The sequence below is a fragment of the Micropterus salmoides genome, unplaced genomic scaffold (genome assembly GCF_014851395.1).
Source record: "Micropterus salmoides isolate LMB-PRFRI ecotype aquatic unplaced genomic scaffold, ASM1485139v1 Ms_hic_scaffold_10, whole genome shotgun sequence".
Lineage (NCBI taxonomy): Eukaryota > Metazoa > Chordata > Actinopteri > Centrarchiformes > Centrarchidae > Micropterus > Micropterus salmoides.
The window spans coordinates 30,150,587-30,172,613 of NW_024040041.1; the positions used below are offsets into that span (position 1 = coordinate 30,150,587).

A 22,027-nucleotide genomic window follows, 5' to 3' on the forward strand; every position below is an offset into this window, starting at 1 on the left:
AGCTCACATTTTTGAATATTAAGAGAAAGTCCTGAAGCTTTAGAGAATATCGAGACCATACTGAGAGCAATATCCATCATAGATTTATTCCTTAAAAAGATGACTGTGTCATCCGCAAATTGACTAATTTTAAAATCCTTATCTAAGACTGAAATACCATGCAGAGCGGGATTGTTATTTATGAGCATGATAAATAATTGGGTGGCTAAAATAAATTATTTTGGAGAAATCGGGCATCCTTGTCTAATGCCGCGTAGTACCTCGAATCTTGGTGTTATACCAGGATTTAAAGACACAGAGCTATATATGCCATTATATAACAACTTAATAATATTACAAAGTTGTTTCCAAAACCTAAAAAATGTAACACTTCAAATAGAAAGGCATGTTCGATAGTGTCGAATGCCTTGGAAAAGTCAAGAAATAAAACAAAGGCTTCAGAGTCAATATGGTCTCGGTAATCAAGCATGTCTAGTAACAACCTAGTGTGGTTATGTATGTTTCGACCCCTTATGAAGGCTGATTGACACTCATCAATTATATGTGACAATCCCTCATTCATCCAATTTGCATAAACAAGTGCCAAAAGTTTATAATCATTACATAATAAGGTAATTGGTCTCCAATTGTCCAGTAAAAGGTTATCTTTATTAGGCTGGGGAATCAGAGTAATGAGACCATGTTTCATAGTAGGAGAAAGATTTCCATTTGATATGCAATTTAAGAAGGCATTGTGCAGCAGTTCCCTGATATCGTTCCAGAAGAAAGTCAAAAATTCTACAGTTATCCCATCTATTCCAGGTGACTTTCCTTTAGACATCTTCTTCCATTAGTTGGTTAAAGTTATCATCCATTTTCTTTTGGAAGCATCGGATTTCTTCTAGTAAAAACCAACAATGAAAATGGGGTTTATAGAGATTACTGTAAAAGGCTTTGATTTTCTCATCTACTTCGTCTTGGTTGTCAATAATAACGTAATTGATAATAAGTTTCTGAATTTTCTTTTTGGTCTGTCTTTGTTTTTCCAACCTGAAGAAATAGGTGGAGTTTTTTTCCCCTTCTTCCATCCATCGAATAAATGCCCCCCTGGCTTTCTCCATATATATATAATGTCAAGTTGGGATTGAAGGTGTTTTAGTTACGTCTGTTCTTCCACTGATAGATTACTTTACAACACAGTTTGTTAATATTACTAATGATGTCTCTTTGTCTTATCTTTTTGAGTTTAGATGATTGCTTACTTGTCCTAATTGCTTTCTGCTTCACTTTAAATTTGAGCCATTCCCATTTGCTCACAAAAGACATATCCAGTTCCTTCCTTAATCAACTGTTTGACCTCCTTACAAAACTCTGTATCTTCCAATAGGCTATTATTGAATTTCCATATGGGGTTTATATTAGTCTTGTTCCCCCCCATAGAGAGGGTCAAAGATATTATACAATGATCTGTTAAGGGTTCAGTTCAATTATTGTTTCATCAAATGTGTGGAATTGTCTCCTTGATGGTTCCCGGTCCAACCAAAGATCGGGGGCCAGGTTAAAACTGCCCCCAATTATTACTTTATCAGTTGAATAGAGCATTTTCAGTGGTCGTGGTGGTGGGCTAGTGAGCGTGTATAGGAAAAATTTTAAATGTCATCAAGTACGCTGTGATGAATTTAACTCCTTTGAAGTTCTCACTCTTAAAGTTGGAAGGCGGCAACCTATCATATTTGTTATAATTTATCGCCCCCCAAAACCGCCTGGAGGATTTTTATCAGAACTTCCTGAATTTTTATCTACTCTGGTTTTAAATTATGACAGAATTGTTCTTTGTGGCGATTTTAATATTATGTTGATGACCCCAACAATGTTAATGCAACTGACTTTTTAAATATGGCCACTTCTTTTAACTTCAAACATGTCAAAGGGCAAACACATAACCGTGGTCATACACTGGACTTGGTTTTTACCCTGGGTGTCAGCATTTCCTTTGTGGAATTGGTGGACATGACCATATCTGAACACAGATGTATAGTTTTTAGCTGTGATTCGCCTGTTACTCATGCCGCCTCACCAAGCTCCGTGTGTTCTCGCATCTTTAATGAACAAAGTGTTTCAAAGTTTTGCGCATTCTTTCAGAGCCAAAGCCAACACCTGTCTGATTCCAACACCAACAATCTGGTCGATCACTTCAATCATATCTGCTTGTCATCACTAAATATTACTGCTCCTCTAAAGGTTAGGCCTACGTCTAAAGCTAGTAAGCAACCCTGGATAAATGACAGCATTCGCAGCCTAAAAAGGGAATGCAGGAAAGCAGAGCGCAGATGGAAAAAATCCAGTCTCCAAGTCCATTACCTCAGTCTGAAGGATTTATTAATTAACTACAATAACATGGTTAAGGTTTTTTCTGAACTCATTACTACACATAAACACAATCCGAGGTTTCTGTTTAAGACTGTGGATCAGCTGGTAAACCCAACCCCTCCTTGTGCCTCAGCTGGAAGTAATGATGACTGTGAATTGTTTTTATCTTATTTTACCAATAAGGTGGTGTCAATCAGAGCCTCTATTACCCCCGCGGCTTCTTACTCAGAGGTTCCTCACCAGCAACAAGAGAGTTTTAACCAGTTTTATCCCATCGACTTGTCTGAGCTTTTAAAAACAGTATCACAAATGCGAGTGTCCTCCAGCCTACTTGATGTTATACCTACAAAGTTTCTACTGAAAGTAATAGATTCTGTTGGGCCCCATTTGATCTCTGTTTTCAACAGCTCCCTATCTACTGGTTGTGTCCCTGATTATTTTAAAATGGCTTGCGTGAACCCACTTTTAAAGAAACCTGGTTTAGATCCCTCCCTCCCACATAATTTTAGACCAATTTCAAAACTGCCTTTTATTGCAAAGATTCTGGAAAGAATTGTGTCCAAACAGCTGCTCACTGTGCTGGAAAATAACAAATTATTTGAAAAGTTTCAGTCTGGTTTTAGGACTGCCCTGCTTAAAGTCACCAATGACCTTTTAATGTCTGCTGATGAAGGCATGTGCTCAGTCCTGGTACTCCTGGACCTTAGCGCTGCTTTTGACACCATTGATCACAACATCACGTTAGACAGACTGGCTGGGGATCTCTGGTACTGCCCTAGAATGGTTTTCATCCTACCTGTCAAATAGGAAGTTTTGCGTGTCTGTAAACAACTATGTCTCCTCGTTCTGTCCAGTTAAATATGGTGTGCCTCAGGGGTCGGTCTTAGGACCCATTTTGTTTTCCTTGTATCTGCTTCCCCTTGGACATATTATCCATAAACATGGCATTTCTTCATATTTATGCTGATGATACACAAATATACTTGCCCGTCAGATCCACAGACCCTGGAATGCTGAGTTCACTTAACAACTGCCTTTGTGAAGTTAAAAAATGGATGACAAATAATTTCCTCCAGCTGAACTCAGACAAAACAGAAATCCTGGTCTTCGGGTCCCAGCAGATGGCAAATCAAATACTGCCATCTACTGGTTCCCTAGTAAATCACATTAAGCCTGTGGCAAAGAACCTTGGTGTTTGGTTTGATAGTAATTTAAATTTCGAGCAGCACACCACAAAGCTTGTTCAATCATGTTTTTATCAACTTAGAAATATAGCAAAAATTCGATCTTTGTTAACTTTTAAGGACACCGAGACCATTTTACACGCCTTCATCTCATCACGCCTGGATTATTGCAACAGCCATTTCACCTGTTTAACCCAAAAATCTATTGATCGACTCCAGACTGTCCAGAACTCAGCTGCCAGGCTTTTAACCAGAACAAAGAAATATGACCACATTACTCCTATTTTAGCTTCATTACACTGGCTCCCAGTATGTTTTAGAATTGACTTTAAAATTCTATTGATCACTTTTAAAGCTCTTCATGGCCTCTCGCCTTGTTATATTTCTGACCTTTTAGTCCCATACGCACCAGCACGTACCTTGAGATCCTCGGGCAGAGGTCTGTTGTCTGTTCCAGAGTCTCGACTGAAAACTAAAGGGGACAGAGCGTTTGCTGTCAGGGCCCCGAGGCTCTGGAACAGCCTGCCCGAGGAAATCAGGTCGGCTGAGTCAGTGAACTCTTTTAAGTCCCTTCTTAAAACATACTTTTATAGGAGAGCCTTTCCTGATCTTATTTGACTTTATTTTATCCCTTTTATTTTATTGTATTTTACTAATTTTATATTAATTTTTCATGCTCTTATCTTGTTTTTTTGTATTATTCTTTACACCTGTTAAAGCACTTTGTAACTTGTTTTTGAAAAGTGCTCTACAAATAAGGATTATTATTATTATTATTATTATTATTATTATTTTCCAGTCCTCTAGGCTTTTACCTAAGGATGAGCAGAGATTTTTGTTCTGAGGTTTCCTGTTGTATCCATACACATATTAAAATGTAGTTTATACTATTAATTTCTGCGGTGACCATTAGCCAATAACCATTAGGGTCGCCTTCATGGTCAATAATCCTCCCAGGGAATCTGTTTAATAAAATCATAACTCCCGCCGAATGTGATGTTCCATGACTGAAAAAAATAGTCTCCCCATTGCACTTTCCAAAATTTAGTGTCTGCCTCACCTGAATGAGTTTCTTGCTAAAAACACAGTTAGCCCTTTGTTCCTTACAGAAAAGAAAAATAACTTTACGCTTTACGTTATCTTTCAACCCCCTAGAGAAAGGTATAGCAATGGTCCATTTAAAAAAAACAACAACATCACCTTACTTTTTCCCCTATTTTCCTTATTTATAATAACTAAAATCGCTACTGATAGTAGGCTACCAAGAAAGGTGACAGGTGATAAAACCTTGTAGAAATAAGCAACAACTAACAATTAACAAGGGATTTTCTCCCTATCAAACCTGTTGTGATCAGCTGATCAACACGTCCGTTCAGTCACATAACCGATCCATGAAACAAAACACCTCAGTCAGAGTTAGTGTAGGCTGGGCATCAATCAGCCATTCACATGAAATGATTTATTCAGGGACTACTTTTCGGTTATCAATCAGGGCGAATCCCTCTTTCAAGAATGCTCTTTTACCTCTTTTTCTGGCTTCTTGAACTAATGGCCACAGTTTCGTACGTGCCTCCCGGTCTTCCTTCGAGAAGTCCTCCTTGAAACGTATGTGCATGTCCTTACACACCCTTGCATCTTTCGACTTCTTCCAAACTTCATCCCGCACTGACCCATGACCCAATGTCCCACAGACATTGGGACAACTCTTGTAAGTATCCCGAGATGACTTCTCTCGTGTCCTCTCCGTCCTTTTCTGGGAGACCAATAACCCTCAGGTTCCACTTTCTTTTGTATCGGGTTTGCTCAGCACATGCTTCTTTAAGGAGGTTATTATTCCTCTGAAGGTCGTCGACTCTTTCCTGGAGCGTGCCGATGTCATCCCGTTTTTTTTTTGTCGCAGTTGTGTTCGCTTCAATACGTCTGTCAAAGCTTTTCAAAAGTTCAGTCTGTTCGTCCATTTTTCGGGTCAGAGCTTGTACTGCTTGAAGAATTGCAGTGCCTGTGTTCTCGTCCTCAATTCCACTTCTGTATTTCTGTTTTTTGGGATTTGGCTCTTTAATTGGTGTTTGGTCTTTATTAATTTTGGCTTCCTTGGCGGAGAGACCGACCGCACCTAATTCTTCACCGATGTCGATATCATCACATGCCTCCTGGAGCATCTCCAAGTTGTGGTTGTGGTCCGACATTGTTGCAAAAAGAACAAGCAACAAGATCCCAAAATGTTTTGGTATCCTACTTTTGTCACTGCAGTACTGACACTTACTCAAGCAGCCTTGAAATCGAGGGTTATTGCATTGATTAATCACATTTCAAGGACTAATTAAGGAATTTTAATCGGAGCCTGCCGAAATGTTGCCACTCACTCCGCCATCTTGAAACTCCCCTCTTCTTCTTTTAGTTATTCAATGTGGTGAGGAAACGTGCTCTGTAGAGCAGTTTGTCCATTTGGGCTACTGTAGAAACATGGCGGTGCAACATGGCGACTTCCATGTCAGGGGGACCTGCTGTGTATGTAGATTTAAATGGTTTATTCTAAGGTAATAAAAACATAACGGTTCATTATGTAAGGTATCTATACACCACTGAAAACATAGTTACATGTACATTATATTTATTAATTTAGGTGACGCTTTTATCCAAAGCGACTTACAACTGCTATGTATGTCAGAGGTCGCACGCCTCTGGAAAAACCAGTGTTTTGCACACTTGCCCTGTGATTTTCGGAAGGAATCCGAAGGCCCCTCAGAGCCTTTAGTTCCGTGGCTATATACATGTTAAAGAAGAAAAATAAAGCATCTTTCCCATTACCTGTTTTAATAGTAGAAGTTCAGGTGATCGTAAAACCATCATACAGCTACAGGCCATCTTATGACGAGATCACACCAGCTGCAACGTCAGTCATGTTGATGTTCCGACGCACGACTACTCAGGACTTATGGGTCGGACCCAGAGACTGTATATAAAAGTCGGCCCACACACATCTTCAAATTCATCCTTCATTTTCATCTTGACTAATTTTATAGCTGACTTGTCAGTTGAAGTCATTTTAAACGCTTCCTTGTTCAGACTTCTCAGTTGTGAGCATTTCCCTGCATGCCTTTGGTATGTCACAACAGAAGCAAATCAACCTTATTGGTTTTTTTCAGTTAGTATTTCAGAGTCATCGTGTGCATCACACTGAGTCTGGACCAGAGACAGCAAAGGAGGGAGCTGTCTGAGGAGATCAGAAAGAAAACAATAGACAGTACGGTGATGGCAAAGGCTACAAGACCATCTCCAGACAGCTGGATGTGGAAACAGTTGCAAATACTATCAAGAAGTTTAAGGTCCATGTATCTGTAACCAACCTCCCTGGGAGAAGTTTTAGAGGGAACTCCATAACTCAACAGAAGGATGGTGCAAATGAACCAAGGAAACCTGCCAACAGAGATCAGGCTGAACTCAAAGGTCAAGGTATGTCATGTCAGACAGCTGTGTTTAAGCTAGAGCTGTCTGAGGAGATTAGCAAGAAAACAATAGACAAGCATCTTCAAATCTAAATCCAGACAGCTGGATGTTCCTGTCACAACACAAATATTATCAAGACGTTTAAGGTCCTTGGAACTAATAAATATAATAATAATAAAATAAACCATAAATGATAATAACTGTCACCAACCTAACGGGGAGAGGCGTAAATCAACCCCATAATTGAACAGAAGGATGGTGCAAAAAGAACCAAGAATACCTGCCAAAAGAGATAAGGCTGAACTCGAAGATCAACGCTGGTCAAAATTTTTTGAATCCTAAGGAAGAAATAAAAGCTGTGTCATTCTTTGAAACGTTCGTGTCAAGAGCTGAAAGTCTTGTCCTGTCAGTCATTTTGGAGCTTTTTCACATGCATCTCATTCAGCTGCATGTTTCTGGAAAATGCTGCTTTATAATACCTGGACGTTCCTTTTTTATTGTGATGGACAAAGTAATCAGATCCTTTACTTAAGTGAAAGTACTAATACCACACTGTAGAATACTCTGTTGCAAGTAAAAATCACAAAAACACAGGCAGAGATGTTAGAGACTGTCCCTTGTGCCAACAGGTGGTGAGCTCTTCTCGAGATTTGCTTTGTTGTTGGGAGTGGTAGACATTCACCGGTGGGGTTCTCTTGTATGGGAGGTAAATCTTGCCCAGGGTAAAAATTTGGGTCAACTGGGCATGGGATACATCATTCGTAGTGTGCCAATGCATCCTTGGGTGTCCTGTTCTCAGCCGTTCACGTTGCTGTCCTGAATGTGAATCAGCTGTTTGTTGCTGGGAAATGCCCTGAGAAGGTCACTTTGTAATACCTGGACTTTACTTTTTTATATTTGTCTTTAATTCGGTTTGTCTGCCCTTTTGTGTACACTGATAAGATCCAATCTTGTCTAAAGAGGCTGTTTTTGCATATCCGTGTGTTGTAATGGGGAGGAGTTTGTGGAAAAACAGCATAAAAACCTGTGTTCAGGTTCTGTTTGTAGCGGGACCTTTGCAGCAACACAGTATGTACACAGTTTTATTGTACTTTTATATCTTTCTGTAACTCTTTCACACACAGAAACTACTGACACTGCATTTAACCTAAACTTGCATGAAAATGTGTGGAAAGAGTTCAAAAGTGTCTTATTTTCTGCAGGTTTACAGAGACAAAATGGGACTTTCAGCCATCCTTTTTCTCAGTGCCTTCTCCGCAATGTTGGCTGGTACAGTAATTATATACTTCTCGTTTGAGTCTTCATGTGCATATCAGTGGATGCATAAATGTGACGTTTTATTTTAATTTGAAGAGCATTAGTCTGCAAATTTAAAGATAAATAAACAGACTCTTTAGATGCATTTAAACACCACTACTTCCAAGTGTATATGGTATTTGTGTGTTATATTAACTGCAGCATATGCCTACATGGTGCTAATAAATTTGTCAAACAGACATGAACATGATTAAAAGGCATTTACTTTCAATTTAGGAATATGTTGATGTGTTGAAGATGTTGAGGAGAAGGAGGGAAATAAATGCAGCTAAACCTGTGGATGCACAACATTTAGGACAGCAGGTTGACAGTTTTACAAGTCAAATACCAATGGATCAAATTTGAAACAAAATAAAATCCTAACTGCAGCAAGCAAGAAATTTTGCTTGTGGCAAACGAGTTGAAGCAGAAAAATTATACAGTAACAATAACAATGTTGCACCACGTTGAAATGTGCGGACAATTACGATGCATGGGAAGTGATTATGCCGGCTTTACGTAATGCTGTTTGTAGCCCTGAGGAACGCAAAAACATCTCGACAAATGTTCAAATCAAAGACTAAAACTATCCTATTCTGATTCAAAGATAATGTTTCAGTGAAAATATTATTCATTTGAAGTACTTATATTTTGTAGACTGAACATATCTCAGAGGGCGCATTCTCACCTCAGTCAACTAGGACACAAACAGGAAGCTCTTGATTAACTGAAGCTCTTTTGTGATTTTACGTTTCATGAAATTTGCTTTGAAATACCATAACTTTGAATTACCATTTAAGACAACCAAATAGACAAACATACTGATGTTGCCTGCTGTTTACATTTTCTTGACAAGATCTGTTCCTTGTCTCTCAGGGAGTGTTGCCGTTAAGACCTTGGTATTCCAGACTGAGACCGATACCAATTATGTTGAGATGGTGCCCCAGAAACCCCTGGAACTGAGGGCTTTCACTCTGTGCATGAATGTGGCCACAGAGCTCAGCGGAAGGCGTGAGGTCATCCTCTTTGCTTACCGGACTATGGACGATGATGAGCTGAATGTGTGGCGTGAACTGGACGGCAGGTAGACACTCTGACAGCCAACAACATGCCGATATTCTGCATTTAAGATAGTATTAAGGATTTAAGTGATTAAATTACATTAAATGTCTCCATTTTCATGACAAAAATGTATCTCATACAACCACTTCAACCACAAACAGACAAACGTTACTACAATGACTGCTACTAACAGTACTTTTACAAACACCACTACTACTAGTACTACTAGCTATTAACATCTAACTACCACTACTACTACTACTCCTAATAATAATATGATTACTGCTATAAATACATAACTACTACTAACAATACTACTAAAACTACTACTATTGTCATTCAAATGCTTTCCTTTGTCATGCAAAGCACTTTGAATTAAATTTGTGGTTGAAATGTACTGTACACTGTAAATAAAACTGCCTTGTCTTGACGACTACTACTACTACTACAAACGCTTACACTACAAGCAATACTACTACTAAAAGCAATTTTCTGCTATACTTCTACTAACAATTACCATATGACAACTACTGCTGCTACAAATACTTGTACTCCTAACCACACTAGTATTGTGTTTTTACCAATATTTCTGATATTACTACTTCTACTAGTACAAATATTAACACTGATGAGAATGATACTATGAACAGCTACTAAAATACCACCACTACTGAAAACAAACTTTCTACTACAAGCAATACTACTGATACTACTAATAACAATATTCTGCACTGCTACAAACAACAATAACAATACTACTACTACTACTACCACCAACAGTTCACCTGTAATAAGGAAACTGTTGGTACCTAACCATCCTCGCAAGGTCAGTTGTGTCTTGCGAAATATTCCCTGATTGATACAAAGAATGTAAAACATTAAACATGATTAGTTGTGAATGTACAACGTGTCATTATTGGCAATTGATAAATGATCAGCTGGAAAGAACATGAATATTGAATGTCCAGCAACAACTGAAAACTGTTCATGTATTCTGAGGAACCGTCACTGCTGTGAGGTCATTGTCGGAGTAGTCGGCGTTGCCAACGTCTGTGAGGATTTCAGGATTCCTTCTACTTAAATAAGTTAACACTAACTCACGTTAGTGTTGACCTCATTTCACTGACAACTTCCTGGCTCCATATTTCTTTTGGCTTTTAACCCTGATATATTTTTATGTTGTTTAGTTTAACTCTTTGAAACCGTTTTGAAAGATGCATACACATTAATTATATATGTGTGTTTAGATTGTCCCTCTACCTGAGTGGAAGTGGACACGGGTTTTCTTCAAAGTCCCTGAGCTCGGCGCCCTGCAGACCCACCTCTGCGTCACCTGGGACTCCAGTTCAGGTGCGACTACCTTCTTCATGAACGGGAGGAAAAGCTTGACCAAAATTTACAGGAAAGGTCACTCTGTCCGCCCCGGAGGCAGGGTTCTCCTCGGACAAGATCCAGATTCTTATGAGGGTGCTTTTGATATCAAACAGAGTTTTGTTGGGGAGCTCTATGATGTTAATTTGTGGGACTCTGTCCTCTCAGACAGCACGATCCAAGACATGTTCTCAGGGAAGAGAGTGACCAGAGGAAATGTCATTGACTGGGAAACAACACAGCTCAAAATTTATGGGGTAGATGTTGTTAATCGTGAGCTGTAACTAAAATGCTAACTCACATAACACGGCATGCTGCAATAATGTAGGTTACGTCACAACGTCATTTGTTGATCAAAATGCAGGTCTGTGCACCAATGTCAATGGCATTAATAAAAATCTCTCCTGGCAAAGCTTGTTATGGTGGAATATTTCTCTCTCACTCAGTCATTAACTACTTACTCCTGGGTACAGGATCGCCGGGGGGGTGGACACAATCCCAGCTGACATCAGATGAAAGGCGGGGTACATCCTGAACAGGTTGTGGTGGAATATATTATATGAAAATGTCAAACTTGGTTGCATTAGTACCTGATCTGGAGCTTTCAAGCACAGACAAGACTGCACAGCTAGTGAAAGAAATGGGGTTGATTGAAAGAGTTCCAGCACCTCACCTTTGCTCTGGGGCTCCCTGGCAGGTTAATCCAGCCATGTCAAAAGCATTTGCATTTTAAAATTAACTAAAATAAAAAAGTGGTAACACTTTCTATGAAGGTCATCACTATAAGATATATATATATATAACACGATATAATACGTCCATAAGACATTATAACAACTGTTATAATCACTTACAAACATGCACTATAGCAAGTTCATAATGTATTATGACCTTTTGATTTAATGTTTTATAACTAATTGTGATACCAGTTTATATCAATGTGCGGCAAGAAACTCTTTCAGTCGTCACCAGTGTCCTTCCCTTAACAACCAGTTGTCAGACTCCCCGCAAAATCCAAGATGAGATCTCATAGTTGTTTCCTTCTTTTCTCCTAGACAAAAATGAGCTGCTTTTAATACCAAGGTGAGACCAAAGACCTTTTCTCCCAATTCTCAAATTCATCTCAGGAGAAACAACCATATAAATCTCATTTATGTCTGACTCTGATCAAAACAAGAGATCTCTAACTCATCTTAAATAAGTCTAATTTAAGTCTATTAACATTGGACCATGAGATCAGAGAAAGAGCTAAAAGAAAACTCAGCTATGACTCCTGGGATCTCATGATTCTTCTCAAATATGTCTGTTTTCTCATATTGGCTTCAGGAGCAAAAACTCATCTCTCTCTTACTCTGATCAAAACATGAGATCTCTACAGTATCTTAAATAGGTGTAATTTCAGCCTCCAGAATGTGGATCAGAAAAAAAGCTCCAAGATATTTCTGAGTTTTGTCTTAGTGATGTCACGTTCTGCCTGTCGGCTATTTTTAAGTTTAGCTCTCTGTTGGTATTTGGATATTTTGATCAGTTCTGTATCTTTCTTATAGATGTCCAGTAACCTAGTTTATGTCTGTGTTTTGTGGTGTCCTGTTTTCCAGTTGGTTCCGTCTCTGTTCCCTACTTCATTCTGTTAGTCAGGTGTTTCCTGTTTGAGGTTCGGTTCCTGGTCTTGTGTTCTCTGTTTAGTTTTGTGTATTCCCTTGTTCATTTAGTGGTTCTGTTTAGCTCTCTTTGTACCGGTCTGTCATGTATTATAGATCGTTCCCTGCATCTTAGCCCCGTGTCTTAGCTCCTAGTTTTGTGCCTCAGTTCATATCTTAGTGTTTACTTCTGGTCTGTGTTCTTATGTGTTATTTTGCCCATGTCTAATCTGAGTTCTGTTTTATCTTTGCTTCAGCCTGTAGTCCTTGTTATTAATATATGGTGTTTTGCATCTGTAAGTGTCTCTCTGTTGTCCATACTCTCTGCCTGCCTTGTTAGCCCTGATCCCGGTCACCTGTGTTGCTCCCGCCTTGCTGGTTAGTCCCCATGTATAAATGTTTGGTGTTTCTGTTCATTCCCTTTCCATTGTAGTGTTCTGTTCACCCTCAGTCATGTTTGTTGGGAGAAATGTTCTGCCTGCCTGCCTATTTGGACTTTCCAGTCAACTGTGTGTAAGCCTGTTACCTGTTCTCATTTGGATTAAATATCCTGAACTGCATCTGCTCTGCCTTGCATTTGGGCTCTCACCCACTTAGGGGTCATTTTACTCAAGCACTTTACTTACATCAAATGTTGAGGCTGAGAATTCTCTTTTTATGGGGTTTGTACTTTTACCCCCCTTAATTTCAAATCCTTATTGTATTTATTGTTAATTATCTGTTACAAGTTACTGAGAAAAATAAGTTTTGACATTGAAAATAATCTTCACTTTCAAATGTCATGCTTTCAAATTTGTTAAGGTAGTCACAGCCAGCATAACTGGAACACCCAGTACTTTGACCTGATGTTTACAGATTAATTCATTAAGGACCGAATGCACACAAGAACTGAGATACAACATGTATCTGTCCTACAGAATGAGCACTTTTACTTTTGATAATTAAGTACATTCACTTTTATACCTTTTACTTGAGTAGAACTTTGAGAACTTTGCTATTTCTCCTCTTTTAAGTAAAGGAAAATTGTACACTATTTAAAGACAGTCAGTCATTCATTGTTACTTTTATCTGGATGGCGCAGCGGCGTCACCCTTTCAACAGCAGGAGCGGGGTTAAAACTCCAGCATGGTTCACTAAGCACAGACAGTAATGTGATACAATCAAGCTCACGAACATCTCCCCAGAGCTCCCAACTGCTTTTTAGGAGCAATAAGCACTGAAAAAGATACAATGATGAGATCTCATCTGTTACTTTCATTTATCCTATTGTAATCTCAATTCAGTATCCATTTGTCTTACCTAAATCTCAAAACCTCGCTCTCTCCTCATCTCATTCTTTTCTCCTAAGGGGTTTTAGGAGCAACAATTCAGATTGGAGTGATCTCAAAAAGATATACTATTGAGATTTTAGTGTTTTCTCAAGAGTTAAAGAAAAGACTATTCTGGGCAAAAGATTTTTCCTCTGGGCCTCTGGACACAAATATAATTTAACTTAACTATCAGGATGTACAGTATGTGTACATATGTGTGTGGACACCAGTTTAGCTTGAACTTGCTGTTCTCATTCCTCAACAAGTGAGGTAGTAATGACACACAACTAATTAACATTACTAAGTTACCAATTTAGCTAACGTTACACTGCAGCCAAAACCGCGCTGTACAGACCGGAGATCTGTTAGCTAGCGCTTATGTAAGGATGATGAAAATGATGTAATACTGAGTACATTAAGTGAGCACGTAAGGATGATCAAAAAGGTGTTATACTGAATAAATTGAATGGGAGGATATAAGTTGGGTTGATATGAGTTAAAAGATACTTAAAAATGTCCATAAAAAGGAAAATTAGAATGCTTTGAATCATTGCACTGTTTGAGTAAAAACTGATAATTCATTCCTTTATAAAACAGGACAAAGTTAAAATACACTGATCTGTAGATCAGTAATCTATTGCTTTTTGGGTAAAAGAGGCTAAAAAGGTTAATAGGATAAAAAGACGATCTATGTTTAAAATGCTTTTTTTAATTTAACTTCTATATCAATTTGGGAAATGCATCTTAAATAACAATATGCAGTGTTTGATTGTTTACATAAGTTTAACTTTCTTTTTGACATATAGTTTTAAGCACTAGTTTGTGATTGGAGGATCTGTTCACGATTGCTCATGCCTCGTTCAGCCTGTGTACGAAACGTGTGGCTTACGTTCGTCCATTACAACATTGGACTTGACTGAGGCTACATCGTGTCCCTGTCGTACTTTCTATTTCCCCTTTTACAGGTAAGAACGAGGGTTGTAGTTTGTTCGAATGATTTATTTATGTGTTTAATGCTGTAAGGAACATGCAGGGAGTAAATATTAATGACTGTAGCGATTTAGTATGCACAATTAGCAGGCTAAAGGTGAAGTGTTGCTCCAGTGTAGCCTGTATGCTAGCTGTGTCATGTGTGTCATTTTTCACAAAAAAATGACACACAAAATGTAAATGTAATTTACTGTTATTTGCCACTACTGTTAAAATGCTGTGAAAGTATTTAGGTATGTTTTTGGTAAATACATTACAACATTGCTACATCGTGTCCGTGTTGTACTTTCTGTTTCCCCTTTTACAGGGGCGTAACACTAACCGCCTTCACTTTTCCAGCAGTTGCGGAAACAACAGACTTAACGGACACACTGTGACCTACACTGCACATGTTCTGCCTGACAGACAACTTACTAAGTAACTTAAATATTTTCCTCCGCTAACTTTCACCGTCACATTCTCCCCGTTCTGCTGCTCACTCTCTCTCCTTCGCGGGCACACACACACACACACACACTCCTTTGCACACAGGGAGCCAAAACACCGATGAGGGTTGCTGCACGGTGTCCCGGTGAAAATCAATGTTGCGGTCATATTGATGAGCGAGTGAAATTTTAGTAGCCTGGTCATTCATTCAGCAGCGGCGAAATGCGGCAAATAACCAGGTCTCTGTTATGTGCACACCTCCGACTGTCCGGGCGCCGCACTCCCGCAGTTCTGAAGGTTCTGCGTGAGAGAGCGCGAGCAGCAGAACGTGACGGTGAAAGTTAGCGGAGGAAAATATTTAAGTTTTTCAGCTAGAAATGTCTCATTCTAATAATTATGTAAGGTCTTTATACACCACTTAACATAGTTATGGATCTTATATTGCATTTCTGTCTGTCAATCCTCCTAAATGTTGGACACTGGACATTTAATTTTATTTACATTTAAAATTTGCCATCATTGGCTGATTTTGGCGATGGAGTTTAACTTACTCATCAGGTGAAACTCCCCATGTGCTGTAATAAAAATCCAAATGCAACAAAAAAGTAGTTGTGTGGAACTACAAGGGACGTGACTCGGTGGTGAGTTCACAGCTGCCGCAATGTAACCGAGCAACCGTAACATAATGTTTAAAATTTCTCAGGACAACACAAGATTTTTCCAGAACATTTTACTTTCTCTCATTCTCCATATGTTTTTCATGACTGAAATCTTGTGACGAAATCACACCAGCTGAAAGTCACGATGATGTTCCGACGCATGAATACTCAGGACTCGTGCGTCGGACCACACCCATCTTCAAATTCAGTCATTTTCATCTCGATTACACACCTTAGGCTGTTAATTTTATTGACTTGTCAGTTGAAGTCATTTTTAAACCACAAATATGAAACGCTTCCTTGTTCCAGCTTCTCAGTTGTAAGCATTTTCTTTCATTTCCTTTGGTACATCACTGAAGCAGCAAATCAGCAAACCCAATTGCGCATGTGCCCACTGCAATCATAGACACTGCTGTAGCATGTCTACTATGTTTTAATAAATTTGAGAATTAATACCAAATTATGAATTTTAATATTCAGAAAATATTAATCCATAAATATCTCGTTTTGCGGGGCACCACCAGAGTTTTAATTAACCCAGAGTCTCCGGACCTCTGGGTAGCGTTTTAATAATTATTCACTAGTGATCAGTTAGTTAATAATCGCTCAATTATCTTAAATAATCAGTCAGTCTCATATCAAAAGGAGTAAATTCTCATGGCAGGGACTTGGAGACAGGACACACACACACACCTCCTTTGATTACAGTGAATTTATTAACTAATTAAAGGTGACTATAAAAATGCGGATAAAATATATATCCAAGAAATAAACAATGGCTAAACAATGAGAATGTGGGTTCTATTGTGGGGAGCATTTAACTCATACGGCAGCTAATGATAGTCAGTGATGTCTATTAACTATGGGACATCACTGATCACAGAATGCAGGGTTTTGGTCTTACTGCACGTCGCTTCTCTCAGCCGGGTTGCTGGTAACGTTAGGCGGCTCACACTGGCTGAGTTCCGTGCGTTCTCGGTTAGGACAGCTTAAAGCCATCAGCCGTTCGCTTTCTCTGCCAGGGAATGGCTCTGGAGGTCCGTCTTTTGTCGGCTTACTGAAGAAACTCGCAGTGGGGCCTTCCCAACCCTGGCTCGGGTCAGATGGGATTAGCTTGAAAAATAAAGCTTAAGAAAGAACTTGGTCATTCTTCAATTAAACTAGTGTAACTTAACGGACTGATAACAAAACCGAAGAAAATAAAATGCAAGTACAGTTGCTGAAACGAGAGAAAGCTGAGGTCGCGGCACTTCGTGTGTGGCTTGAAAACGGATTACCGTTTGCTGCGCCGGGTCAAAGCCCTTAGGGCGTTGCCGGAGAGGGAGCACGCTGGGCGCGTGCCGAAGCACAGTTGGAGAGCCAGGAACAAGCAAGACAACAAGAGAGCGAGAAAACTGGGTCGCTGCTTTTGTCTGTTGGGGCGTGGTTCCCAGAGGGCAGTCCTTTGTTCCCTGAGGGAGGGCTCGTCTTTTAACTTTTAATATGTCTAATCAAAAATCTATTTGCGCGTATTTTAATCAAATATCTTCCCACAATCAAACCTTGATTGTCAAACGGTTATACCATTCTTAGTTTTGCACTTGATAAAAAGGAAACAATTGTCAGTAGTTCAACTTTGAGGCTAGCATTTCAGATTGAATCATCAGAGGAGAAGAACTTAACTAGCTTTCTGGATATATTGGCTGCTACATGTTCTTAGAGAATATAAGCAAGATACACGAATGGCATTAGATTATGGACAGGTAAATACATTAAATGGCATTTCAGACGATGCCATGTAATACTTATTTTGTCCACTCGGGGAGATCGGGTTACATGAGGAAAGCTCTGATTAATCCTAAAACAATCTTCTCAGGAGCTGGAAAATTAATCGAGTATAGGACGACATTTCTTTATCATCATTTCTAAAGGAAGTTTCAGAAAGTATTGTGAACAAAGCATTGGTTACAAATAAAATGAATAAAATCAGGTGACCTTGCTGAAAATTAAAACACTGCTAAATTAACTTATTTAGATTCTTTTCAACAAATAACAACATGGTAACGTAACTACTAAAATGGAGTGGGGAGACCTAGTTAACTAAAAGATTTAATTAAACAAGGTCATTTTTGAGTCTTGAGGAGACAGTACTCTGGTTTACACAACAGGACTGTCCTCCTGGTGTCCTGGAGTTTCTCAAATTTGCATCTGGCTATGAAAAGGATAATATCCTTTGATGTGACGTAATTAAACAAAGAGGGAGGACAGTTGCCATGGTTACATGTGCGGGGGGCAGTTTGGGGGTTCCTACTCTCTCTAAAGAGTTTTGATAGGCTGTTCAGGAGAACGCTAATCTCTGGTGAGTGTTTTTGTCATTTTAACAGTCAGGCACCGAGGCTTATCTCGCTGCGGCATCAGAGGTGGCCAGTTTTACGATCAGACTGCCCAGAAACGCCACATAGGGAAAGCGAACCCTTCACCTTTTCCTTTGGGGTCTCTTCAGTCGTCTGTTGAGTTGATATCTCAACCCCTCCTTTTCTTTCTCCCAGGGAGAGAGAAAGATTTTGGAGTAGTCCAAATTTATTTGATATAAAATGCACAAATCCATACTGTTGGTACACTACGCTGCAAACCGGTTCACTACCAAGAGAGTGTACTAGCGAACACACACACACACCTTGTTGCTTATTAAGCTCTCATACCTTAACACAAGGTGCTCTATAAAGGACAAAACATCACGCCACTCCAAACAGGGAACCTTGGAATCAACCAAAACAGAGCAGACGGGCAGCAGACTGCTGCAAAACATACAACCTCAGTCATTTGAAAAACACAATGAAAACATAAGACAGGTTTTTAACTCAATCGCCTACCTAAACGTGACAAAGGGTTCCATGTGGCAACCAACATGCAGGGAAAGAGGCAGCTATGCTAACACAGCTGCCTTAACTAAGCTCAGCTAATAAATGGGATTATCTGGGTAGAGCTAATATGCTCTAGAGGTGCGTTCAAGAGCCAAGCTAAATACCTGTAGGCCTGCATCAATCATTCAGCCAATTTAAATGGAGAGTAGTGGTCACAGCGCTGTTTGGTATCATCGTGTGCAACACACTGAGTGTGGACCAGAGACAGCAAAGGAGGGAGCTGTCTGAGGAAAGAAAACAATAGACAAGCATGGTTATGGTAAAGGCTACAAGACCAAACAGCTGGATGTTCCTGTTCCTGTGATGTTGGCGCAGCCTGCTCAGCATAACAGATACTCACAAGAACAGGTTAATTACAGGCGGGTGCTGGCGGCAGCCGTAACAACAGTTGCAAATGTTATCAAGAAGTTTAGGGCCTGTGGAACTGTAACAAACCTAACTGGGAGAGGCCGCAAAAGGGAAATCAACCCCATAATTGAACAGAAGGATAGTACAAAAAGAAGCAAGGACAGCTGCCAAAGGAGATAAGGCAGAACTCAAAGGTCAAGGTATGTCGTGTCAGACAGCTGTGTTTATACTGTTTTAAACAGCTCCATTCCTCAGAATGAATGAATAAATGAATATTTGAATCAAATTCATGCCAGTCCCAATCTGTACGGTCCTGGATCCTGTTCCGGCAGGATCACATTTCACATTTTACTTTTACAATGAAATAAATCATTTTATATACCTGTCAATTTCATGGTCTATTGTGTTCTGTTACTGTGACGTTTGGCCTTTATGGTGTGGTGGTTCATATTTCCTTCATAACTTCATGATGAATACTAAGGGAGAAATAAAAGCTGTGTCATCCTTTGTGTGCAGAGTTGAAAGTCTTGTCCTGTCAGTCATTTTGCAGCTTTTTCACGTACATCTCAATCAGCTGCATGTTGTGGACAATGCCTGAGAAGTCCCTACATATATCTGGATATACTTTTACTCATACTTTTTACAGTGATGGACAAAGTGTTCAGATCCTTTCTAGAAGTACTAATAACAAACTGTAAAAATAATCTGTTAAAGATACTTAAGTAACATTTTCAATGCAGTAAGTGTATGCAAGTATAATGAGGGAAAATGTACTTAAAGTATTAAAAGTAATCAAAGCAGAAAATGTCCTCTGTGACTGTGATTATATATTCTATCATCAGATTATGATTACTCATGCATTAATATAAAAGCAGGATTTTACTGTTGTATTTGTTTGTACAAAGTCTGAAAATAGTGAGAAATGCCGTCACAGTAAACCAGCCCAAAGAGACACCTTCACAATGCTTGTTTAGTCCAACCAACAGTCCAAACCTCAACACTATTAACAATACATTACAATTATTAAAATAATTGAAAAAGGAAAAGCAGCAAATCTTCACAGTTGTGAAGCTGGAACCAGGGTCTGAAATCAGCGCCCACCAAATGTAAATGTGGACAACATTTAGGCGGCAGGTTGACAGGAAGCAAAAGATTTCCTTTCAGCGTCTCAAGTCAAATGCACACAAGCAGCAAACATGAATCCAGGATAACAGCGCTCATCACTGGGCTGTCAAGTCACTATAAATCCCAAAAAAGCCAGTTTGAGAGCTGATAGTTAGTGATTCGAACATTATGTATTCTGAAAGGGCAAGAAAGAGTCATTTATATCAAACTGCTCTTATTGTGAGTTGTGAAATGGATTCTGTTTCACTGATGTTCGGCCAAGAGTTGATTCTGACCACACAAATCCATGCATTGGTTTGTCAGTTATTGGGCAGATATTTTGATAACTGACTCGTTAGTTGAAGTCATAATTAAAGTAAATAACTGGATGATGTTGATTTTTCAACCCATTTAGTTTCTTTTATTAACATCACACATCTCCAATCTTGTAATCATTCATTCAGCCTTTTTAAATGGAGAATAGTGGTCACAGCGCTGTTCGGTATCATCGTGCGCACCACACTGAAGGTGGACCAGAGACAGCAAAGGAGGGAGCTGTCTGAGGAGATCAGAAAGAAAACAATAGACAAGCATCTTCAAATCTAAATCCAGACAGCTGGATGTTCCTGTCACAACACAAATATTATCAAGACGTTTAAGGTCCTTGGAACTGTAACCAACCTAACTAAGAGAGGCCACAAGACAGAAAAACTGAACAGAAGGATACCTGCCAAAAGAGATAAGGCTGAACTCAAAGGTCAAGGCTGGTCACTGTCAGACAGCTGTGACTTAGTAAACTAAACTTTTCCCTTGGAATGGAGCTTAATAGTGTACCTATTTCAATATTTGATTTAAATATGTGATCCGTGTGGTCCCGGATCCTGTTCCGGCAGGATCACATTACACATTTTTAGCAAATTGTATTATAGCTGTGATGTACATTTATAATGAAATAAATAATTTCATGTTGAATTCATGGTCTGTTGTGTTCTGTGACGTTTGGCCTTTCTGGTGTGGTGGTTCATAACTTCATGATGAATCCTAAGGAGAAATAAAAGCTGTGTCATTCTTTGAAACGTTCGTGTGCAGACCTGAAAGTCTTGTCTTCTCAGTCATTTTGGAGCTTTTTCACATGCATCTCATTCAGCTGCATGTTTCTGGAAAATACCGCTTTATAATCCCTGGACGTTCCTTTTTTATTGTGATGGACTAAGTATTCAGATCCTTTACTTAAGTGAGAGTGGTAGACATTCGACTGGTTCTCCGAGTTGTGTGGGAGATAAATCTTGGCCAGGGTAACATTTCTGGTCAATTGAGCATGGGATGCATCATTAGTAGTGTGCCAGTGCATCACTGGGTGTCCACAAGAGTGGCCTGCTGCAGGATGATCAGTCCTCAGTTTGTGTCCTGGGCTCAACCTTTCCTGAGAGAACTGCATTGAAAATGTTACTTAAGCAAAGGTATGCAAGTATGACGAGGAACATGTACTTAAAGTATTAAAAAGTAAAAGTACATTAAAATGTCCCCTGTGACTGTTGTGCTATTGTATATTATATCATTGGATTATGATTATTCGTGCATTAATGTAAAAGCAGGATTGTACCGCTGCAGTTCCTGAGCTGAAGCTCACTTTGAACACTTCTGTATCGGACCACAATTAATGATTATTATTTTCATAATGGATTGTCAAGTACAGTACTTGAGTACATATTGTTACTGTCCACCACTCCTTTTTTATATTTAGTTCTGTTTGTCTGCCCTTTTGTGTACATTGATAAGATCTAGTCTTGTCTAAACAGTCAGATTCATCTGATCTCAATCTAATAGATAAGATACAAAGAATTATAGAGGCTGTAATTTGCATGTCCGTGTGTTGTACTGGGGAGGAGTTCGTGGAATCACAACATAAAAACCCTGTTCAGGTTCTGTTTGTAGCAG

General features: G+C 39.2%; 1 pseudogene; it reads left to right on the forward strand.

Moving 5' to 3' along the window:
- Positions 1-7,959: 7,959 nt before the first annotated feature.
- LOC119894899 lies at positions 7,960-11,126 on the forward strand (annotated as a pseudogene).
- Positions 11,127-22,027: the final 10,901 nt, after the last annotated feature.